Here is a 22,568-nt window from a genome sequence, read left to right on the forward strand (position 1 = left end):
AGGGGAGGGTGTACTTCGTCATCATATCCTAACCAAGGGGGTTTAAAAACATTTGAAAAAAAATCGAATAGATTTCTCTAATATAGAAGTTATAATTTTCAATTTCTACGCGATTGCAGAGAAAGATTTTAAAAAATTGGTAGTCAAAGGGTTAAAACTGAGCCGAGACTTTCTGTCAAGCTTGCAACTACATTTTATTTTTCTGCCTATATGAGGCTAAGGTGCCGGCTTTTAATATTGGTTTTCTCATGCACCGACAGTCAACCAATTTTTTTTTATTAATACCGCACTGGCATCAGTATTATCAAATTCTAAATGTAACTAGAAGATATTCTCGCTAGAGGATTATTCTGTTATCAATATTTTGAATATTATCATAGATTAACTAATGAAAATAATTAAAAATTTCATTCACGATGGCAGAGTGTTTGGCGCTCCAAAGGATGTATTACTTGATCTATATCTATTAAATTTGGCACAGATATATTTTAAAAGAATAGAATGTGCATTATTAGAAGAGTGAAATGTGCACCTTCAAGGGATCTTTTTAAAAAAATTAATCAACTAAAAATTAAACGAAAATGATGATTTATTACTCTAATCTTAAAACTGAAATATTATTTTTAAAATAATACCTATTTATAGATATCATTTAAACCGATAAGTTTTTAATGGATGTACTTTTTATTACCTTAATTTTTTCTGTCTAATTTTATTTAATTAAAAAAATATTTTAAAGTATATTTTGGAACAATATTTTCATTACTGTAATGATTCTCAAATCGTTTTCATTTCAAATATTTCACTTTGATTTTTTTCCTCTGATTGTTGAGAATTAAAATATGAAGAATCAGCTTATTTTTTCAAATTGTATTAGTTTTCGTCTAAAGTATGTTTATAATAAAATATTTGAATTTTTTTGGCTTCAATTACATTTAACTTCAGAATTAAACAACGATGAGCATATTTTAATGTTCGCTGCATTTTAAAGTTTGTTAGTTTCTCCATGTGATAGTTGGATGTTTAAAAATATACTATCGCACTTTTATTTTCAAGTTTTGCTATATTATTGCAAGAAATTGAGTTTTTATTGATATTATTGTCGAATAATCTCATAATAAGTACTTGAAACATTTTCTGATATATATATATATACAAAACTTCAATGTTGAACTATTTAAAATTTATCATTTAATTTTTCTAGAAATACATTTCGATTTAGCAAACATGTAATTGCATTATTAATTCCAATTTTTGGTGGGATAATAGAAAATTGGAGAGGCATATATTACAATGAATATAAGTGTAAAGATTCACCAGAGCTAGTTATATGTCTATGGAAATTTTAAATTTTAATATACTTTATTGAAAAATCCATTAAGTCTTAGTTAGGCATAAAAAGAGAAATCATTATTAAAAATTTTCATAGCCAATACAAAATTTAATCAATAATTCTTGTGAACCAGCTGGTTGTCAAAGGGGGCCAGTAATTAAATATACTGACCCTTTGTATGCTATTACCGCCAATTAAAAAATGTTGACAGGAATTGCCTGTTTTTTTCCAAACTCTAAAAATAGTAATGATTACTTTTATCAATTTTCATTGTTTTTATTCTTCCCAACATTTCAGTTTTTACACATTCTTTTTCTGAGCAATAATCATTATAAATATTTTTTCTTGAGAAAATAAAAACTATGGCCTTTTTGAAAAACAAGAAAAACGAAATCGAATATGGCGAGCAATGCCATTATTTTTAGTTTGAAAATGGGGAAATGACACGTCCGTGTGTTAAAAGATCCAAGGCCACTTATTGAGACCGTCGCCTCACCCTGATTTTACTTTGACCTTTTAATTTTTAGAAAAAAAAAAGCATATCGGACAATGCAAAAAAGGAAAGTCGTATTTTATTTGAATTAATAGCCATTTAACATCCTCAGTGAATAAAATAATGACTGTCTGTGAAAATGATATAACCCTAAAATAAGATAAACACGAAGAAATGAAATTTGGAATGTCGTATGAATTCCTTAATTGTTATACGTACAAGAAATTAACTCTCTTAAACATATAATTTGAAATTAAATAATTCAAGGCTGCTCTCATTCGATACAAAAATTCCACAAACACTTCAAGTGCTCTTTGTAAGTTTAGCTGTAACAGAAAGGCAGGTCCATTTCCAAAAGGGAAAGTGCCATTGAAATTAAATTGCCAAGAACACAAAACAGGTAAAGAATTAAAGTAAATTTATAAATTTTCATTAAATTTTGAACCGAATTTCTCACTTGAAAATTGGTATTTATGCATGAAAAAAATACACAAAATTCATAAAAATTAACATATATTTTTTATAACCAAATTTCCATTACGTGCTAAATTATCGTTTGAAATCATCAAATGGCTACTTGCTTGTGAGTTCATATTATTTATAACCGAACGTGATGGCTGAAACCAGCTGATGTGGCCTCCTGTAGATTTCCATAAATATTCCTTATTTAAGATTAATTCCTCTCCTTCCCCCTTACATAACATATCAGATATTAATCCAAATCATGAATGTCATGAATTTTTAGATTTTTATTTATAAAATTCGTACAATAGCGTTTTGTGCTTCACTGTTTAGTAAAGAAATCCGTACTTGTGTATTAACCACATTACTAGATTCCATTAATGAGCAACAGTGGAGGAATAAAAACCTATTAAAAAGCGATCTCTGAGGATAAATTATTGACAGGCAGTTCGTCCGGGAGTACCAGAAAACTAAATATACATTTTGGCCACTTTTTTTACGGGCGATTCAAACTAAACTTAGGCATAGAACTACTTTTTTAGACACAAGATTGTATGTTAAATTTTATTCCGTTGTCAAGTCATTGTGTTTACATGCACTCAAAAATGCAGATCCCTTGACGGATTAGATTCCAAATTTGATATGTATGTACATTTTAGATGCTACACTTACGTACCAAATTTTACTTACCTAGCTCTTAATGTTTTGTGGTTATTGTGTTCTCTTATACTCTGATGCTGGACATCCTCTGAATGAATTTCATTCAAAATTTTGTAGAGATCTATAACTTTGATGTTAAATCCATATACCAAATCTCATCCACCTTTCTCAAATAGTTTGTTATTGTGATTACAAACAGACAGACAGACAGATATTATTTCAAACATGTGGTTTTGGAGTAAAGGTGTATCTGATGTGTGGAGATTCGGTAAAATCTCGAGTTCGAATTCTATGACGATTAGAATGCTTTCTCTTAGAATACTTCATATCAGTAAAACAAGCAATTTCTTTGACTGAATCTCACTTTGTAACCTTTGCTCCTACCTTGCAGATCAGTGTCGCATTTTAGGCCTGATAAGTCGAAGAAAAGCATGCTTTTCTTAAATACAAGTTCAATTCAGTTCAGTTGTCTGTGGAGCTTCGAAGAATTTTCTGAAAGTAGGTGTAGAACTTGAAATGAGAAAAATTCTTCAATACCAAATATGCACTTAAAGTAAAAATGATTTCGAATGTAAATAAGAAAAAAAGTAAAGGCTTCATAGTATTATTACTTTTTGAAATAACTGCAGAAGAAACCTTTTCCAACGCTGTGCACAATACAAATTCTATAGGTATAAAAAATGAAACCAGCGGAAGTGGTCTTTCCAAAACTTTCTTACATTCTCTCTAACAAACTTGTCATGCCAGAGAACGCCTTACATAGTATTGACGTACAGTAATTACGAAGTATTAACTTTTGGCGTGAATTTAGCATTTTTACTGAAACTGTTCTGTCTTTCTTGGCGAAATATTTGGCGATTAATATCTAGCATCTAGTCAAGAGTATTCGAATATTGAATTAGCGTTTTAGACGTGTTTTTGTCAACCCCTTGAAGTAATAATTTGACACAAAACTGTATTTGCAATCTTAAAATCTCTTATCAAACTTGATATAGTCAAGTCATTGAGTTTTTGAATTATCGCTTTTACATGTTTTTGAAAGTACAAACCGACAGACAGTCAACCTGCTATTGATTTTACCTAAAAATTTAAAAGGTGTCTGCTATACACTATAAATGATAAATTTGTGTAATAAATCTTATCTACCTAGATCTCTCCGTTTTGTAGTTAACACGATAATTTACACTCGAACAGCTGGACAAAAGGATTTCTTCTCAATAGATTTTACTCAATGTATTGGAAATCTACAAATTTCGTGTAAAAAAAACAACCTTATACCAAATTTCATCCGTCTAGCTCAATGCGTTTCTGAGTTATCTTTGTCACAGACAGCTGAATAGACATTTTCCAGAAATGTGTTTTTCGAACTCAGCGGGGTCTAAAATCTGGAAATCAAAATCTCGAGTTCAAAGTTTTTGATAATTACTATACATTCTCGTTTTTGCCACCTTCTTTTCGAAAAAGTAAAAACCCAGCAATTTTAGCTAAATATGTGAATATGAAGAGTTAATAGACGCCTTTTTAAAATAAGCTTGTATTGCATGCTTGTTTTGATATAAAGTCGCATAAAATTGCATATTCGAATTGTGGCACAGAATCTATTTTCTAAACTATTAGAAATAGAAATTTAATTTTAATCTGGAAAATGCTCTAAATGATTCAAAAATTTTTGTTGTTGTTGTTTGACTCGATAAATATGTTATTTAAAAAGTACAATGTCTAAAATTTTAAGCACTCCCAAGATTATATTAAGTAAAATATTGTAGACATTTACAATAACATTTCAAACAAAGATTCAAATCTTCTGCGACAAAAATTGTACGAATTATAAAATTTTGAATATTGCTTTTTTCGACCATTTCAGTGGCTGTTTTGAAGGTCTGCCAATCAGTGTTCAGTATTTCCTCGAATAACCATTGATTGGGCTAAAATAACGAAATTCAAAGCTTCTTAACTTGCTCATTTTGGTCGAAGAAATGTGATTTTTTTTTTGTGCTTAAACTATCAGTGTCGAGAATATTTAAATGAACGTAACAAATAAGAGCAGGTGGTTGTATATAATATTTGATTAAATAATTATTCAGTCGTGCAATCAATAACTGATACGATATAAAAAAAAAATACGAATATTCTTGACAAGCTGACATTTCAGGCTAAAAGTGTCACTATTCCACAATCAGAACTAAATACTTATAAATCTCTGAATTTCATTATTTAAACCAATGATTGGACGCCTCAAATAAAGAGTTTTTTTTTGGATTACGTTCTTCGAATCAGCCTTATAATTATTTAAAATGGCAATATTCAAAGCTTCATAACTCTGTCAATTTTGATCTAAAAACATTAAAATTTGTCTGTCTGAAATCCTAGTATATCAAATTTTGCTAAATATGACTAATATGGAAAAACGGTAAAATAAATGATATCCTTTATTTCTCAGCAATAAATTTATGAATTCAAAAACAGAAAATAAATCAAATCTATATTTCGGGTAAAGTGTTTTCCTGGTTGTTATTACATATTTCTATCTTTAACTTCTCAGAAATTAATCTTTAGGCCGCAATGAAAATAGGAATTTTGTATATTTATATTATAAATTTCTTAAAGAAGTCAGACTCTCCTTAGAAAGTACTTCGATGAGTTCGAAACTTCTGAAACAAGCGATCATGCAAAAACAAGATTTGTTTTCGAAATCCTTAGAAAACACTCTTAGTGTAAACTCTCGAACGCAAACACGCTTCTTTCGAGATGGGAATGAATGATTCGTTGAAGCAGAGAGATGCGGAGGAAGTGGGATGGTGGAAGGAGGAGGGGGAGGATAGGGGGTGTCGGACGAAGATGAGCACTGATCTTGGCCTACTGAGCAGAACGATCCAGTTCACTCACTCACTTGCCTTTTCATTCCTCGGAAAGTAGTCTCCACTTGGCTCACTTCATTTTAATTAAAAGAGGTAAATAGAATTCAGTTATTTATCGTTTGATGTCATTTGTTCTAATGTTTTTGCTTGATCAATTCTACTTTGATTATCTAATTAAATTTCAGTGTTCTTTTATTTAAAGTGAAAAATAATGTTTATAATATTTATATTGCCAAACGATTTTAATAATATATAAATGTAGCAATTTTTTTTTTCTGAATTTGAGTTTTGAATGAATTATTACTTAATTTTATCGTTTGCTTCTTCATTTCGTTTTTAGTTTATAATGCTTTAAAAAAGTAAGTTGCCAACATATGTTTAGATCCTATTTTTGATTAAAATAACTGAAATGAATTGATCAGTCGTATTAATTAACTAAGTGCTGACTCTCTGTGTTAGTTATAAATGAAGACAAACAAAAATTGTTTGGCATACTTTCGCCAATCTAGTAGAAATGTTTTTATTATTTTAAATTTAAATGCATTTAGCAGAACTTTCAAAGAAAATGATATTAAGTATTAGCAATTAAATTAATATAATTATTGTAATTGGTAACAAATTCGTCATTTAAATGAAAATTACTAGAAACTTGTTGTTCATTTATTTGAATTATTATTCGAAACGTATCGTTTTCATCAACAATCTAATTAAATATTTTTAATTATTAATTATATTGAATCGAAGATATGTTTTTTATGTTTGGTTTTTGTTAATTTTATGGAATTTTTTATGGATTTAAAGCTTTTATATTTTTGTATTGTTATTCACTTCAATTGTTGAAACAGAAATAACTCATAACTTTACTTAATAAAATAACTTCTGGATAAATAAATTATTTTATAAAAAAAATAACAACTAAAGTTCGCTACTCATACATTTTATTAAAATTTAACTGTGCTATAAAAGGGAAGCTGCCAAATCCCTTCATGAAACTAAAAGAACTTGAGAGAAAAATTAATCGACTAAAGAATTTTACTAGTTTATAAAAAGCATGCTTGGATGTTGCATATATTAGTATTGTATTATTTTGGTATTAATTAAAATGTAAGGAAGTAATACGATAGTTCTAAACAACTGTTTTATTTTATAATTTGCTATAAAAAGCAATGTTTTCTGATGAATTGCACAAATGTTTCATGGTTATGCTATAATTACATGGAACACAAAAGCTCTGAATTTTCGTTCCGACAAACAAGGAAGTTAAAGTATTTACATCTATTCGAGTGCGCAAAGGCCATCAAGTATTTCCGATTTAACCCCTCTTATTATTCTTCCTGTGGGGTATGTGAAGGTTGTCTCGCCTTTTCCTGTTGATTTCCAGATACAAAATAATATGTCACAGTCATTATCGACTATATTTGAATTAAGTACTTCTGTAGAGCAAGATTATCGAAAGTGAACAGATTGGGTAAGTGTCTATTCGTAAAATATATATGTGTTGTGAATGTTTTAAAAAACTTTACGAAAACTAATGAAACAAAATATAATAATTCTTTGAACTTTAAATTGAAATATTTCTTTCTTTCTTTTTTTTTTTTTCAAAATTCCGTAGAATTATTTTGTTATTTTGTAACTTATTTTTGTTAGTTTTTGAGTTTTCAAAAGTTGATTAAAACATGTAAATGGAATTTTAATATTCGTTTTTAAGGTTTAGCAAGAAATCGGATTGGTGTCAAAACCTTTTTCTTATCTATCAATAATACGGAATTATTATTATTATTATTTTTTAGCTAAAAGGAAATTCCAGAAAAGAACTGAATATTTTTGTTATTTTAAAAACTTTTTTGATCCAGTGCTTACTGATGAGACATTGAATATATATTATGATATAAAATTTTCTTGAATTTAATAGATCAGTGAAAATTTTAGGATTGTCTTATATTCGTGAATGTCCAATTCTGAATCGTTCTATAGTATTTTTTTGAAATCACATCTTTTGTAGTTTTCAGCTACTTAATCGCAATTATAATTTCATTTAGTACTGTGAGGAAAAAACAAACCCGCAAAAATCGATTTTTGCGGCTGTGATTTCTTTGACTTGAATTTTTCTGATTTATTAATTGATACTTTTGAAAAAAAACCTCAGCAAATAATTTATTCAAGATATAATCTGCATGGGATCTTTAAAAATCATGCAATATGCAATTATTTTTTTTAAATATGTTATTTTACTTGAATATTACATTTAATTTGTTCCTATGACTTTAGTTGAAAACGTTTCTCTTTTTTAAAAATTAAAACTGAAATCATATAACCAAATAGTTGAGAAAATAAATAATTTTGTTGCATGTATGGGGCAAATTTTTGAATTACGAGGGATAAATGATGGTATTGTTTATCAATTTTCTAGAATGAGATATCTATTAAAAATGGCATGAGGTTTTAATTCAAAACTTTAAAAAAAATTACTTAATTTGCCAGCACTTAATAATACTGCTTACTTTAAGAACTTTTGACAGAATAAATTAATAGCAATATTCTAACAAATTTTATCAGAACTTATTTTAATAATTTTTTAAGCTGTTTACGTTAATTTTAACTTCATATTTTAGTAAAATTAAATTTTCAATCAAAACACTTTACCATCTTTTCTTTTTTGCGATATTTTTCTTTTAAATATTATAATGAAGCTTATTTCTCTTTTTAAAGGATTCTACTTTTTTATAATATAAGCCATATTGTTGCTTGAAAATGTCATCTTAAATCTTTTTAAATTAAAAATAGGGATTTAACGATCTTTATTTTTTACACCATTTTCTTAAGAAGTACTTACAAATATGCTATATTTAGACTGTGTTTAACAGGAAAAACACCAGAAATTATAAAAGCTTTTTTTTATAAATAAGGATTTAAAAATGTCACAACAGACAGAAAAAAAAGAATAATAGATCTTTTTGATAATGATTTTTGAAAATAACTTTGGCAATTTTAATTGAATACATTCAATGTTCCCAATTCTTTTCAAGAATTGTCGTTTGATGTTAAATTTTACTGGAAGAAAATGTTCATTCAAAATTCGTTTTTTATAAAGCATTAATTTTAAATTCAATGAGCAATTCAACATACCTTAATCTTAACTTTTGTGCCTTATTTTTTGGCTTTTAATTTTTGCGAAAGAATAATAATTAAGAAAAATAATTATTTAACTAGTTTATTTTTACTACTAATTTTAAATTCTATTTCATTTTGCAGTAATTTATTTGTCCGTCGGCAGGATGTACTTTATTTTCCTTTTTAAACTACTTATTGATTTACTTCATTATTACTTGCTAAACATTTCTCTTTTATTTTTCATCATCTCTTCATAATTATTTTTCTTTCATCTGCATATTTTTACCAATTAATTTGCTCCGTTAAAGAATTATTTTCAAACAAGTGTTTTCCAAGAAAATATTTATCGCAACAATTTGAATCTAATTAGTTATTCTAAATCAGTGATAAATTGTTACTTTTTTAGCTATAACTGCAAACATTGAAGAAAGTAATATATAAAATTAAAATAATAAAAAATGGTAATAATTTTTGAATTGGGAAAAAAAAGAACGAGGTTTAAGCTTTAATGAGATTTTTATAACTTTAAAATGTTTTTTTCATATTTCTGTATTAACTGAAAGTCTATATTAAGTACCTCTTACTCGTACATTATGAGTTCAGAAGCCATATAAAACAGGCCTTTATGAAATATTGTTTTGTTATCCATCCTCTCGTTCTTTTTCAATTTCTATGAATAGAAAATAATCGTAAAAGGATTCAGGCTTGTAGTTTTGAATAGTTCTCTCTGGAGTTTTTTCTCAACATATTTGTAAAAGGTTTTAAAAAGAAAGTCAATAAATCGGTCTAAAAATAACTTGCCATCTTTTCAAAAAAATCCTATTTCTGTCTTTTTTTTTACTGTGTTTAATTTATTTAGTTTTTCTATATATAATTTTTCTTTTATTTAATTATTAGTTTGGCTTTCTAATATGCAAATCTGAAGCTATAATCAAAAAGAATTTATAATAGGTAAATATTATAATACTATATTAATATTCATATTTGAGAGCATAATAAAAATGATTAAAATTTAAAAAATATTTTATTGATATTTTCTCTCTTTCCTCACTTTATTTACTTTGATATAATTATTTGAAAATGCATTTATGTTACAAACAGATATTTTTTGTTAAAATCCGTGCCAAAGACACAAATTTGATTGTTGAACATTTTGTTAGCAATAAAAAAAGTTGAATTCTTTTTTTAATATGAACATTAAAAAAGTACAATGTGATATTATACAATAAAATTAATTTTAATTTATTTATTTGATATAAGAATGAACAAACTTCAGGTATCGTTTAAATATAATTATCTTTTAAAGACTAAAATAATATAAATTTTCATGAATACTATACAACCTTCAAGCTTCTGAGTTTATTTTCAATTCAAGAACTTATATATTTTCCTTAAGGTAAAAATCAGATATCGATATCAATAAAATTCATGATATATCTTTGTTGAAAGAGAAAAGTGTATGATATTTTAGCCATTTTAGAATAAAGTTTAACAATGAAACAAAAACAACAAGATTTCAATAACTATGTTGCCTTCTTTTCAGTTATATGATAAACAGATGATCGTCCACATCGCCATTATAGGGTTAAAATAGATTAAAAATTTGGTATAAAGATCTTCAATGAATAAAATAAAAATTATATATTTTCCTAGACGACCGAATATATGAAACCCTTTTTGGAAAGAATACAATATGGAGCATAATATTAATAAAAATATCTTCACAATTTAGTTTTATGACACTTTAAATAAATTTAAATATCATATTTTCTTCTTCTTTTACACGTAGAGAAAGTTTTTAAAATAAGAATTATAATCAGTTCAAATGAGATTTGGAAGGATTCTGACTTTTTTAGGACTTTCTATAGTACAAAGTATACAAAGAGAAAATATTGTAACCGTTAAAAAAAAAAAAAGTGAACTCGAGATTTTGACAAATTTACACAAATTCCCACGTTTGACAAATTTCCAGACCATTCAGAATAATAATAAAAAAAAAACATTTCTGGAATTATGTCTGTCTGTCTGTGACAAAGATAACTCAAAAATATTTTGAGTAACAGTGATGGAATTTGGCATATGGCCTTAATTTATAGATTTCTATCAAAATTTGACCGATATCCAATCAGAGAAAGGTTGTTTCTCCGACTATCCGAATATAAGATAACACAATTACTACAAAATGTGGAAAGCTGGGTGGTTAAAATTTAAGAAATACATTTAACTTATAAAGGGCAAAAGTATATCAAATTTGGAATCAAAATCCTTTGAAGGGTTGACTGTCTTATTGGTCTGTTTTTTTACATGTATATAAAAGCGATAATTCAAAAATTTATGCAAATGAAATTTTCTTCACATTTTTAACACCTAAAGCGTAAATTTTTATCAAATTTTGAGCCACATCAGTTAAAGGATGGTCATTTGTAGGTCTCTGCTTTCAAAAGCATATAAATAATGATATTTAAAAATCGCAGTGATTTAAATATATGAAATTTGGTAAATTATCTTGTGATTTCAATTCAAACTTTATCCAGATCAAACTTTAATTTTGAGTGGTTTTAAAAAAAGCTTTCTAAATACATGTTTTTCATTTTCAATTACTTCTACATTAATCGTTTATCAGCGATTAATCGCCAAGAAATCCTGCAAAAGATCTCACGCTTTTAGGCTCTTTTAAAACTATTGTTCGCCAAAGGCATACGTTAAAAATAGACGAGTACATCTGTTAGAAAATATGCAAGAATGTTTCTGGGAGACCATCCCGACTAGATTTTGATTATTTAAAAAATTCGTATAAATATTTTTCATTACTTACTTAGTGACTTAGTGTAAAATTTCCGTTTGAAGACGAAGCCCTAAGATTCGGGGGCCCTGTTCCTTCCAAAATCCAGTGTTCACATGGATCCCTTGTGAACCTTACATTTATTTTTATAAATTAACCCTTTCTAGGGCCGTGGGAAGTATGCTTCCCACCAAATTTATCAATCTTTGTATGAAATTATGTAGTTTGGTATTAAGTTCTGACAATTTTTTTTTAGTAAAACAAAAACTAAGATACTTCAGTTCTTTATCTCACACTAAATGATGTGTCTAGATTTGTTACTTAATTATTAATTAACCAAATTAATTAATGAATCAAATTAAATTTATCTAATAAACTAAATGAATCCCTTTTCTTATTCTAATTTCAAGCCTAAAAATATTTTAACACAATATGACTAGAAAAAAAAATGGCCCTTTTAAAGGGTTAACTAATCTGTTATTGTCTCGCCAAACGATAAATTCGAGCATGTTCTATTAACTCAATTGAAAATAATTGTCGAGTTAAAAAGAAAAAAATAGAAACTGATGTCTATCACATGTCGATTTTCATGCATTTGTCAATTACTGTATTTACTTACATATAAATGGCTAAATTCTGAAAATACTTTCTCCCGGAAGTTCATAGTATCAAAATTCATCAAAAGAGAGAGTCAAAATTATTTTTTGTGTGTTGTTTCTTGTTAAAAAGAAAAACATTTTCCCAAATAGCCTTCGCGTAGATTTAAGGCGTACGTACACACTTGAAACTTCGAAAATTGTTCAAAATGTAGAATAATTTTTATTGCTTCAAAATGTTCTCTGGTTCTTTAGCTTTCAAACGATAACAAGATGTTATCAATATTCGGAATATTTCTGGAGTTATAATTATTTTTCTTGAGGTGCTTTCACTAAAAACTCTAGTTTCGGTGTATTTTAAACTCATTTTATGAAAAATAATATTTTTCCACTATGTTGCTTCATTCAAACAATCATAATTCAACAAGAAATGAACCAAATACAATTATTTATATATCAAAATAATCTGTATGAAATATTGATGTTTTGTGTCTCAATCAAAGTTATATTTATAGAAATAAGATTTTAATAGCTATTTAAAAGTTAAAATGACAGAAAAAATATCGCCTTTTCATTCGTTGATGAAAAAATTAAAATAAAACTACATATTTTTATAACTTGATTGAGTCAGACAACATAAAGACTCATATTAGGCATCATTTCCAACTAGAATTGTGCGTCTGTACAAATTAGAATTTAAGATATCATGTTTCAAAAAATATGCTACTTAGCTCATTAAATATTAATTAATATTTAGTGTGATATGGATTTTTCTCACTGAAATGAGTTTAAACGTATATTAATGACCTACTGTGGAAAAACTTGATTTTTAAAGTTAAAATTAAAAAAAAAATCTTCTAGTGTGAACGTACTCCTTAAACAAAAACAATAAACTAAACCGTCTAAACTAAGTCCTCATAAAGCATTGACGAGATAGCCAAACGTTATTAAACCATCCTTTTTGATTAGCATTGTGAGATGGCCATTTCTGGGCGCCTTGGAATTGAAAGGACGCCAATGAGAGAGACGGAGAAACTATAAACCATTATTTCGCCTATTTAACAAAATAGTTTGACCTTCGGAGAACAAACTGAAAAGTTCAAGGTCAGAGGCTATGTGTCTCCTGAACTACTGAACTATTCATGCTGATGAAGATGGATTTGGTATCTCAAAATCATAATTCCGGTAACAAAAAAAAAAAAAAAAGTGGGATAGCGAGAGATGGACAAGTAATGTAAAGTTTCCCATGCTATAACGCGTATATTCTGAATTATTGTAGTACAAATGTCATCTGGTGGAATGCATTCTTTATAATATCACTAAACCTGCTATAAATTTCAAACAATGAAATTGAATTCTTTGATATAGAAGATATTCCACATGCATTGTGTTTTTTTTTACAAAATATGTTGATTATTTTCCCCAATACATCAGGTAATCCATGTACTTAACTTGAATATCAGTATTTCTCAGTACTTTATATGCATATTGAGTATTCCTCAATACTATTGCAACAAGATAAATGAAATACGCAAACTATGGAAGCCTTCAGTAATTTCTGATTCATGAGAACAACCTGATACTTACAAGTTCCAAAACTTTTTTCTTGTGTTTTTAAAAAACTTATTTTCGACATTAACGTTGCAGCTGCAAAACTTACATCGCCCCCCGAAAAACATTTCTCCAACTTTATACGAGCTGCATCGTAAATATTTACATTTACTTCGTTGGCAATTCGTAAATTTTCAATGATGACATCTTTATGAACAATAGTTAATTATTTATCTAATAAAAAGTGAGATCTTATTGGCTTTACAATGATTTTTTTTTGGCAAAATTTATTATGCAATCATTTGTATAGGGCGACGGTGGCCTGGTGGTAAATTCTCGGCTTCGGAACCGGAGGGTTTCAAGTTCGTCACCCGATTCCACCGAAGAACTGTCTTGTAAGCCGATCTGGTGCACGTTAAATCCGTCTGGCTAAACGTCCTCTCGCTGGTATGGTGTGGGGAGAGGGTGCTAGTTCGTCATCTGACCGTGGTTCAAAATTCTGAAGTCCATCCCAAAATAGCCCTACTGTTGCTTTAAAACGGGATGTTAACTGAATAAACTGAAGTAAAGCAATCATTTGTATTGCATTCGATGTGTATCCATATTATCGCTGTATTTTAATTACGCACCGTTTGAAGGGTTTTTAAAAATAAGTTCCGTAGTTGGCAATCCTCTAACCGCTAGTTTCAAAATTCCAAGCACCCAGCTTCTCTGCTTGTGGATTTCCTAGCGATTATGTTTGAAAACAGTTCGGATATATTCAACATATTCATCTAATATACGAAATGGTCAGAATTTTTCCTATACATAAGCAATTATCTTTTACGAATTCTTTGAATAGTTATAAATCTATTAAAAGACGAGGAAGCTCTTTGTTAAAATAAAAACGCAGTGCTCGTTGCACTGCAACAGTGGATTCACTTATTCATACTGCAGCAAACAAAAATGACTTTTCTTGAGACACAGTTATCCCATAAATATAGATATCGTTTGACTTTACTTAGAAATATTATAAGATATTTTTTAAGCAGACGATTATTTATTTATATTTTTTTTAAAGTATTTATCGTTTTCTTTCTGACTTTTATTGGTATTTTTTGAGCAGACGATTATTTATTTACATTTTTTGAAAGTATTTATTATTTGCTTTCTGACTTTTATTGTTTTTTTTTCAGCAGACGTATATTTATTTACATTTTTTAAAAAGTATTCATCATTTGTTTTCCGATTTTTATTGGTTTGGAATAATTTTTCGGTTTGTTTTCTACTAACATATTGATATTTTTATAAATTTTACAAAATGCCTAGAGGTAAAGATACTTCGAAAGAGAAGATAATCAAAGTTTTGAATTTAAAATTTAAAGATAATATCTTCCGGAAGATACATCTAAGATTTTAAAGAGATCTTTAAAAAAATTTTAAAGAATTTTGCATAATGGCGACAAGTTGTCTAGTTTATAATAAACAAACAAGAAAACAGACCGAGAATGTCTGAATGTAAAAAGAGAAATTTAAACTTTTTTTTTATCCGCTGATGTATCACGTGTCTCTTTTTATCGTTGTTTATCTATAATTATAATGAAGATGAATGTGTGTGTGTGTGTGTGTGTGTGTGTTCGCGCTCTACAGGCTTGGCCATTTGACCTACAGCCATTAAATTTGGCACATACATATATCTAGAAGAAATGAAAAAATGCATTTCTGAGTAAATTTTTTGAAATTTTAATTTATTAAAAGATAAGCTGGATTTTGATATTTTTTTCGCTTTAACTTCCGAAAACATTTCTGCTCGAAAATGTTCTTTACACCGTTTTGAAGGGAAAAAAATTCTTTTAAGTGATGCCAAATTAGTTTCTGTAATTTTCTTTATTCCAGATTTAATTAACTTTTTAACTTATTTTTAATTATATTTCGAAACAATGTTTTCATTGTTTTAAATGAAAGCTTATATCATTTATAAAATATTTAATTGCGTGATTTTCTTTCATTGTCGAAAGTTAAAGACTGATCATGTTTAATATCTATGTAGTTTACAGGACAAATAAAAAAGTGAAATTATGATACTGCCAAATTAATTTAGAGATGAACAGGACACAATACTGATATGATATCATGGAATTCCATTAGACGGTTCTCTTTTAGAAAAGTTCATATGTGCAATGAGCAAAATATATAATGAGACTATTAAAAACTATTAAAATAACACCGCTTGAATGACTGGCACTTGGATGGAATCATAGACATGAAATTGTATCTAAGCGATTTAACTGATATTAAATATAACCAATATCTCTAGAGTACCAGCTGGTCGCCAAAGGCGACTAGTTACAAATAAGTATTTTAAATATGCTCCTTTTTGAATAATATTGTATTTATGTTCTTAGAGGTGGAAGAACCAAAAAGTGACTACTATTCTCCTGGTATTATATACTCTAGATGGGTCACTGAATAAATGTTGCATTAATTAAACTTGTAAAATAGTTGATTAAACGAGAAAACAAAATGCATTTCATACAATTCAGCATGCAATTGCAAAAAATGATCCCATTTGTGCTCTTTTTCATTCATCTGCGCACACATAGAATCGAAATTCAAGGGCGTAATTTCCAAATTAAAAAAGATCTAAGGCGTTCAAATTTAAAAAAAAAAAGAAAAGAAAAAAAAAGAAGAATTTTTGTATATATATATATATATATATATATAATAATAATAATATGCAATAACAGTGCGAGACATTTTATTTTATTCTTCATGATGTAATAAAAAGAATTAACTATGCACAGTGGAAAGTATCTACTTTTCCATGTTAATCGATCAAATACATAGACATTAATCGTTTAACAAGGATTAGCCAAAATGTTATGCCTTTAAATTATTTAAAGCAGATAACTATGTTGAAAAGTCGATTTTTCGAGATATTATGATGATTTTTTTTAAATTTAATGTTTGAATAAACTTCTTTGTAAAACCGTCTGAATTTTATTTCTGTGCTTATTTTTTTAGGGAATTACATTAATTTTTATTTTCGCATTTACATGCGTTTTAATACTAATATATATCTGTAGATGCTTTTTCTTAAATTCTATTCTTTGTTAGCATTTTCTTACAAAAATGCCATAAATTAAAATGTAACACATATTTTTTGTTAAAATTTGGTGCAATAATTTCTCAATATGTTTTGTAATTCCTGAATTGAAAAAATATGCAAAATATTCACTTAGAAATATTTTATAGTTATTTTAATGCTTCAAAATGTGAAAAAATAGAAAATTTCATGTTATTTATTATTCGAAATCCAATATTTAAAGAATGAATATAAATACGTCTAATCTTTTAGAACTAAGTAATATATTTTTAAAACAAACCATTTCATAAACCTCTAAACTAGAAGACTTTTCTTTTACAACTCTTATTAGTTAAAAAAAATACCCATTTTTTCCAATTTCTTTAAATGTTTTGTCCCTTAGTGTATATTTTGGTTCCATAGATGTTTTTTAATATCTTTTATGCAAAAATTAGAAGGAAAAAAATTAACTATTTTAGAGCGTTTTTCAAAAATTTTATCCCGAAAGTAATTCAAATACCTCAGTTATATGGTAAATTTCACTCATATAGTATATTGTACTTTTGAAAGTATGTACGATATTTGAATGTATGTGGAGGGACATTGATACACTTCGTTGTCGAAATTCATTCAAAATTTGATACAAATTTATAAGTTCGGATTAAAGTCAACACACTAAATTTTATTTTTACAGTGTATTAACTATCATGTTTACCGTCAGAATGATATACATAAATCCATTTTTTTCTCAGTGAGACTTAAAAAATATGTTTAAATTACCAAATCAAATTTTCGTCGCTTGCATTCTTTAAATATTTTGCAAAAAAAAAAATAAAAAAAAAAAATGGTAGTTTGTTTCCAATCATTACTCTTCTTTTTTTATGGGGGGAAATTTTTTTTATAAATGCTATGAAATCTTATACACCTAGACTGCTGTCTTATGTTACAACCTTTTCTCTTTAGTGTTCTAAGGAGGGAGGTCAGAATTTTAAACACCCTGTATACATTAAACAATAATAATTCAATTACCTCTAATCACATCCCTGTAAAAATTTTCTTTATTTTGATTTGTCGTTTCAAAATCGCCATGTGGATTGAACGGAAAACGTTTGGAACACCATATCACCGAATGTACCATCTCATATCGTCTGCTTGGTCTGATAGGTTGCTATCTTCAATTTCCGCCCGCGGTAATCATTTCCGTTGCTGATGGTTTATCTCTACAACTCGTAATGGAACGTTCTCTTTCTGAAGCGCAAGTGACCACTAAAGAATAGAATGGGGACATTTCATGGAACTTTCAAAGTGACCAGTTTTCTTTTTTGCTTGAAGGGTTTTGTAGAATTTCAAAATTTTAAATATGAATTTGGTCTTATCGAAAAGTATGGTTTAAAAAAACGAAGACATCTAAAAGAATGGTGCTCTGATAGTACTAGTTATTTCTGTTGGTTTTTAACGCGTTTGCTGCCATGGTTTACTCGCGTGATTCAGGTCACCTATAATTAGATGACCCCTTCTTAGCTATCTCTTCAGTAGAGAAGGGGGGGTGATATAATTAGATAGTAGGTAGGAATATCAGGCGAGTCACGTGACAACTGAAATGTTTTACTTTTAAAATATGGCAGTGGTGAATGATGGCAAAGTTCTTTCTGAAAATTTTAATATTTATAATTTAATAAAATGTTTGGTTATTACATATTCGAGCATAACGTTTTATGAATTTTTTTTATATGTGTAATGAAAACATGTAATCTACATTTTATTCAAAATAGTTGGAGAACTTTTCTACTTTTAAAAACTGCTCATTCTTTTTATTCTTTCTTCAGTCTTGTAGTAATAATAACAAAAAAAAAAAATATTCTATGGAATTTACTGGGATCGAAATCATATCTACGAATCACAAAATTTGCTTTTGTAGTATTACTAGCCATCTTTGTCAAACAGATGTCTTATATGGGATACCGGCTGCTTTTAATGTTAATTAAATCTCTTATGCTTAAATTTGTGTTCGTGATTTCTTCAATAACTATTTTTTAAGCATGCATCAATTGTCTTACATGTGAATCTTTCTAATGGTAACTGGGGCCGCGGTGACCTGGTGATAAGGTCTCGGCTTCGGAACCGGAGGGTTTCAGGTTCGTGACCCGATTTCACCGAAGAACCATCGTGTAATGGGGTCAGTTGCACGTTAAATCCGTCATGACCAAACGTCCTCCCGCTGGTGTAGTGTGGTGTGGAGAGGGGGGTGCCAGCTCAGGTGTCATCCTCGTCATCTGACCACGGTTCAAAATTACGAGGTCCGTCCCAAAATAGCCCTAGTGTTGCTTCAAACGGGACGTTAATACAACCAAACCAAACCAAATTCTAATGGTAACTATTCTAGTAACATCATAGTGCTATTAAAATTGTCACTATCAAGTTCATATCTTCTCTATATTTCATTTTATGGTCTTGGGATTTCACTTATTTTATTCGTCCTGTAATTTACAAAGATATTAAATAGAATAATTCCTTACGTTTCAACAATAGAAAAAAATCGCGCGATTAAATATTTGATGAAATACTGTAGGCGGTTTGAAATTTAAAATCTATTATTTAAAATATAACAGGGTTACAATGTAATATATTGTTGAAAAGTAAAAAAGGAATTTTTTAAAAATTGTAAAATATTAAATTGATATATAGCGACACTTTTCAAAGTGGAGATAGGAAAATTGATCAAACGATATGACAAATGTTTGAATCTACACCATCGGTTTTTATAGTTCATTAGAGCTTGTAGCAAAAAAAAAAAAAAAAAAAAAAAAAAAAAAAAATCGTATTTTTGGATATAAACTGTAACATTTTTTTTTAATCAATTAAACATTATAATTTTCCTTGCATAGAAAATCCACGGGTCAACAATAATTTTGAAACGTAACTATTTTCACATTAAATTTATAAACATAACATCAAGATATTTAAAACAATTGAGTCTATTACAAAGAGTTAAAAGTTCCTAGTCAACGCTAATAGGAAAGCTAGACGAAGTGATTTCCTCCAAACTTTCTCACTATAAATCCTATTATCCTGAGAACGCCTTGCATAGCATTGGCGTACAATAATTAGGAAATATTAAACTTTGGCATCCATTTAGCATTTTTACAGAATATATCATGCGATACTTGGCGAGTTATTTGGCGATTAATCCTCGGTATGCGATTAACCTTCTGGCTGTGTAATTCTTTAAAATCACTATTTAGATGCGATGCTTGAAAATAAGTTCAAATATTTTTAAAAGAAAGTGAACTGTGACTATTTGTTGCGCGATAATAATATAATATAATAAAAGTCTGTAATCGTAAAAATAAATGCTCTAAACTGTGAAAAGCGCGGGATGCAACAGAAAATGGGCTGATTGCCAACTCACGGAAATCGCTGGATACGCAGCTGGTGGGTTAATAATATTTGAAAATCGAATTGGTATTTTAGATGCCTTTTTCCCAATAATTAAAACCAAAATCTGACCCAAAATTTCACTTGTAGTCACAAAATCCCGTACAAGATTTGATGTATTGAAACAATTTCGTTTTGAAGCTATTGCATTTAGATGTTTATAAAAGTACAAACAGATAATCAACTCGCTGTTGAATTTGACTGAAAATTTGACAGGTATCTAGACTACAGATGTTGATTCTGCGTTCCGAATTTTATCTATCTAGTTATCTTTGCATTTTTACCGAATTAGAATTCAGCATTTTTACCGAATCTATTATGTCATCCTTGGCGAGTTATTTGGCGATTAACCCTCGGATTGCTTTAATATTATCCGAAAGTGGAATTTGTGTTTTAGACGTGTTATACCCAATTGATTGAGACAAAAATTTTACACAAATCTGTACTTACACTCATCAAATTCCCTACCAAATTTCATATATTCAAGTCATTTCGTTTTTGAATGATCGCGTTTGCGCGTTTCGGAAAATACCGACCGACAAACAGTGAGCCTGTATTTGGATTTGGCTCTGAATTTGACGGTATTTACACTACAGATGTTAAATATGTATACCGAATCGTGTATATCTAGAACTTTTCGTTTTATAATTATCATGATATTTAAAATGTGGGACAGAAAGTTTTCTTCAGAACAGATTTTGAGTAAAAATTAACAGAAATCTTCAAATTTGGTGTGGAAACCGTATACCAAATTTCAACCGTCTAGCTCAAAGTTTTTTTGAGTTGTTTTTTGTCACAGACAGACAGATATTTTCCAAAAATGCGTTTTACAAACTCAAGGAGGTCTGAAGTACGGAGATTCGTCAAAAATCTGGAGTTCGAATTATTTGTCGATTACAGTGCTTTCTCTATACTACGTATACCAGAAAGTTAAAACTCAGAAGAAAATTTTATTTGCGTTCGTAATACTTATCCTTTATGATTTTCATTGGTCACATGGGCAATATTCAAGTACCGCAGTTAGGGATTGCAATACCGGTATACCGGAATACCGAATACCGGTATTTTGAGTGATTTGTACAATTGTGTAATACCGGTATTCACAAGTTTAAATACCGATTTCTCGGTATTTACTAGAAATTTTTAAAATTGTCTCCACTATATGTTCAAGGATCGCGAACATAGCAAAATAGTATACGTTTTAGTTTTTATGTCTTCCTAACGTGCGAAATTAATTAGCTAATGAATGGCTTAATTAACTGCTTAAATCTAAATTAGCGAAACATTGATTATCCCTGAATGAAAATATTGTATCCATAACGACTGATGGAGCAACAGTTATGAAAAAAGTTGGAAAGGTGATTGGTGCAAATCAGCAGTTGTGCTGTGCACATGGAATTCAATTAGGAGTAATAGATGTATTATACTAAAAAAATAAAGAACAGAAGAATTCAAATACTATTGATATAGAAACTTCGGTTTCCAAATTTGAAGAGAGTAAGAGTGAGAGTGATAATGACAATGAAGATAATGACAAGGTATTTGTTGAAGAAGATATTGCTAATGAGGATGAAATATTAACCTATCAAGAATGGCTTCCTATAATTTATAAAGTTCGAAAATTGTTAAGTTTTTTTAACGTTCCCCTATAAAAAAGGATATATTTCTAAAATATATTCTAACTGAAAATAAAACAGAATATATGTTAATATTAGATTCTAAAACACGTTGGAATAGTTTACTCCTAAGGATGGAACGATTTTTGAAACTGAGAAATCCAATCCAAGAAGCAATAATCGATTTAAACCTGTAAATTAATTTTTCAGATAGCGAATTCGACTTAATATCCAGAACTATATCAGCTCTACTTCCAATAAAACTGACTGTTGAGGCATAATGTCGGAGAGATTTTAATTTATTAAGAGCTAATGCAACAATAAATTTCATGTTGCAGTCACTGAAAGAACAGCACACATCACTATCTGAAGAATTATATATTACATTGAAAAGTCGCACAGAAGAAAGGCATACCGAAATAAAAAATGTCTTACGGTATTTACATAATTATAATGATTTTAAAAATGAAAATAAAAAATAAGGAAAGAAAATAACCAATTCAAATCTGATTAAATTTAGAGTAAATGTTCTTGAAATTTTTTACTCACAACCCTATCCACATTCAGAAGAATTCGGTTCAATTATCGAAGATTATGATGTCACTAC

At 28.4% G+C, this 22,568-nt stretch overlaps 1 protein-coding gene across 1 annotated transcript in view; it reads left to right on the forward strand.

Moving 5' to 3' along the window:
- The first annotated feature begins 5,753 nt into the window (after positions 1-5,753).
- The window catches only part of LOC129975634 (organic cation transporter protein-like), an 81,421-nt gene continuing 64,606 nt past the window's right edge, over positions 5,754-22,568 (forward strand). Inside the window, exon 1 of the mRNA XM_056088721.1 lies at positions 5,754-5,899. The gene's annotated coding sequence lies outside the window, so the exon portion shown is untranslated. The remainder of the gene's footprint in view (positions 5,900-22,568) is intronic.

Source organism: Argiope bruennichi, chromosome 7 (genome assembly GCF_947563725.1).
Source record: "Argiope bruennichi chromosome 7, qqArgBrue1.1, whole genome shotgun sequence".
NCBI classification, from domain to species: domain Eukaryota; kingdom Metazoa; phylum Arthropoda; class Arachnida; order Araneae; family Araneidae; genus Argiope; species Argiope bruennichi.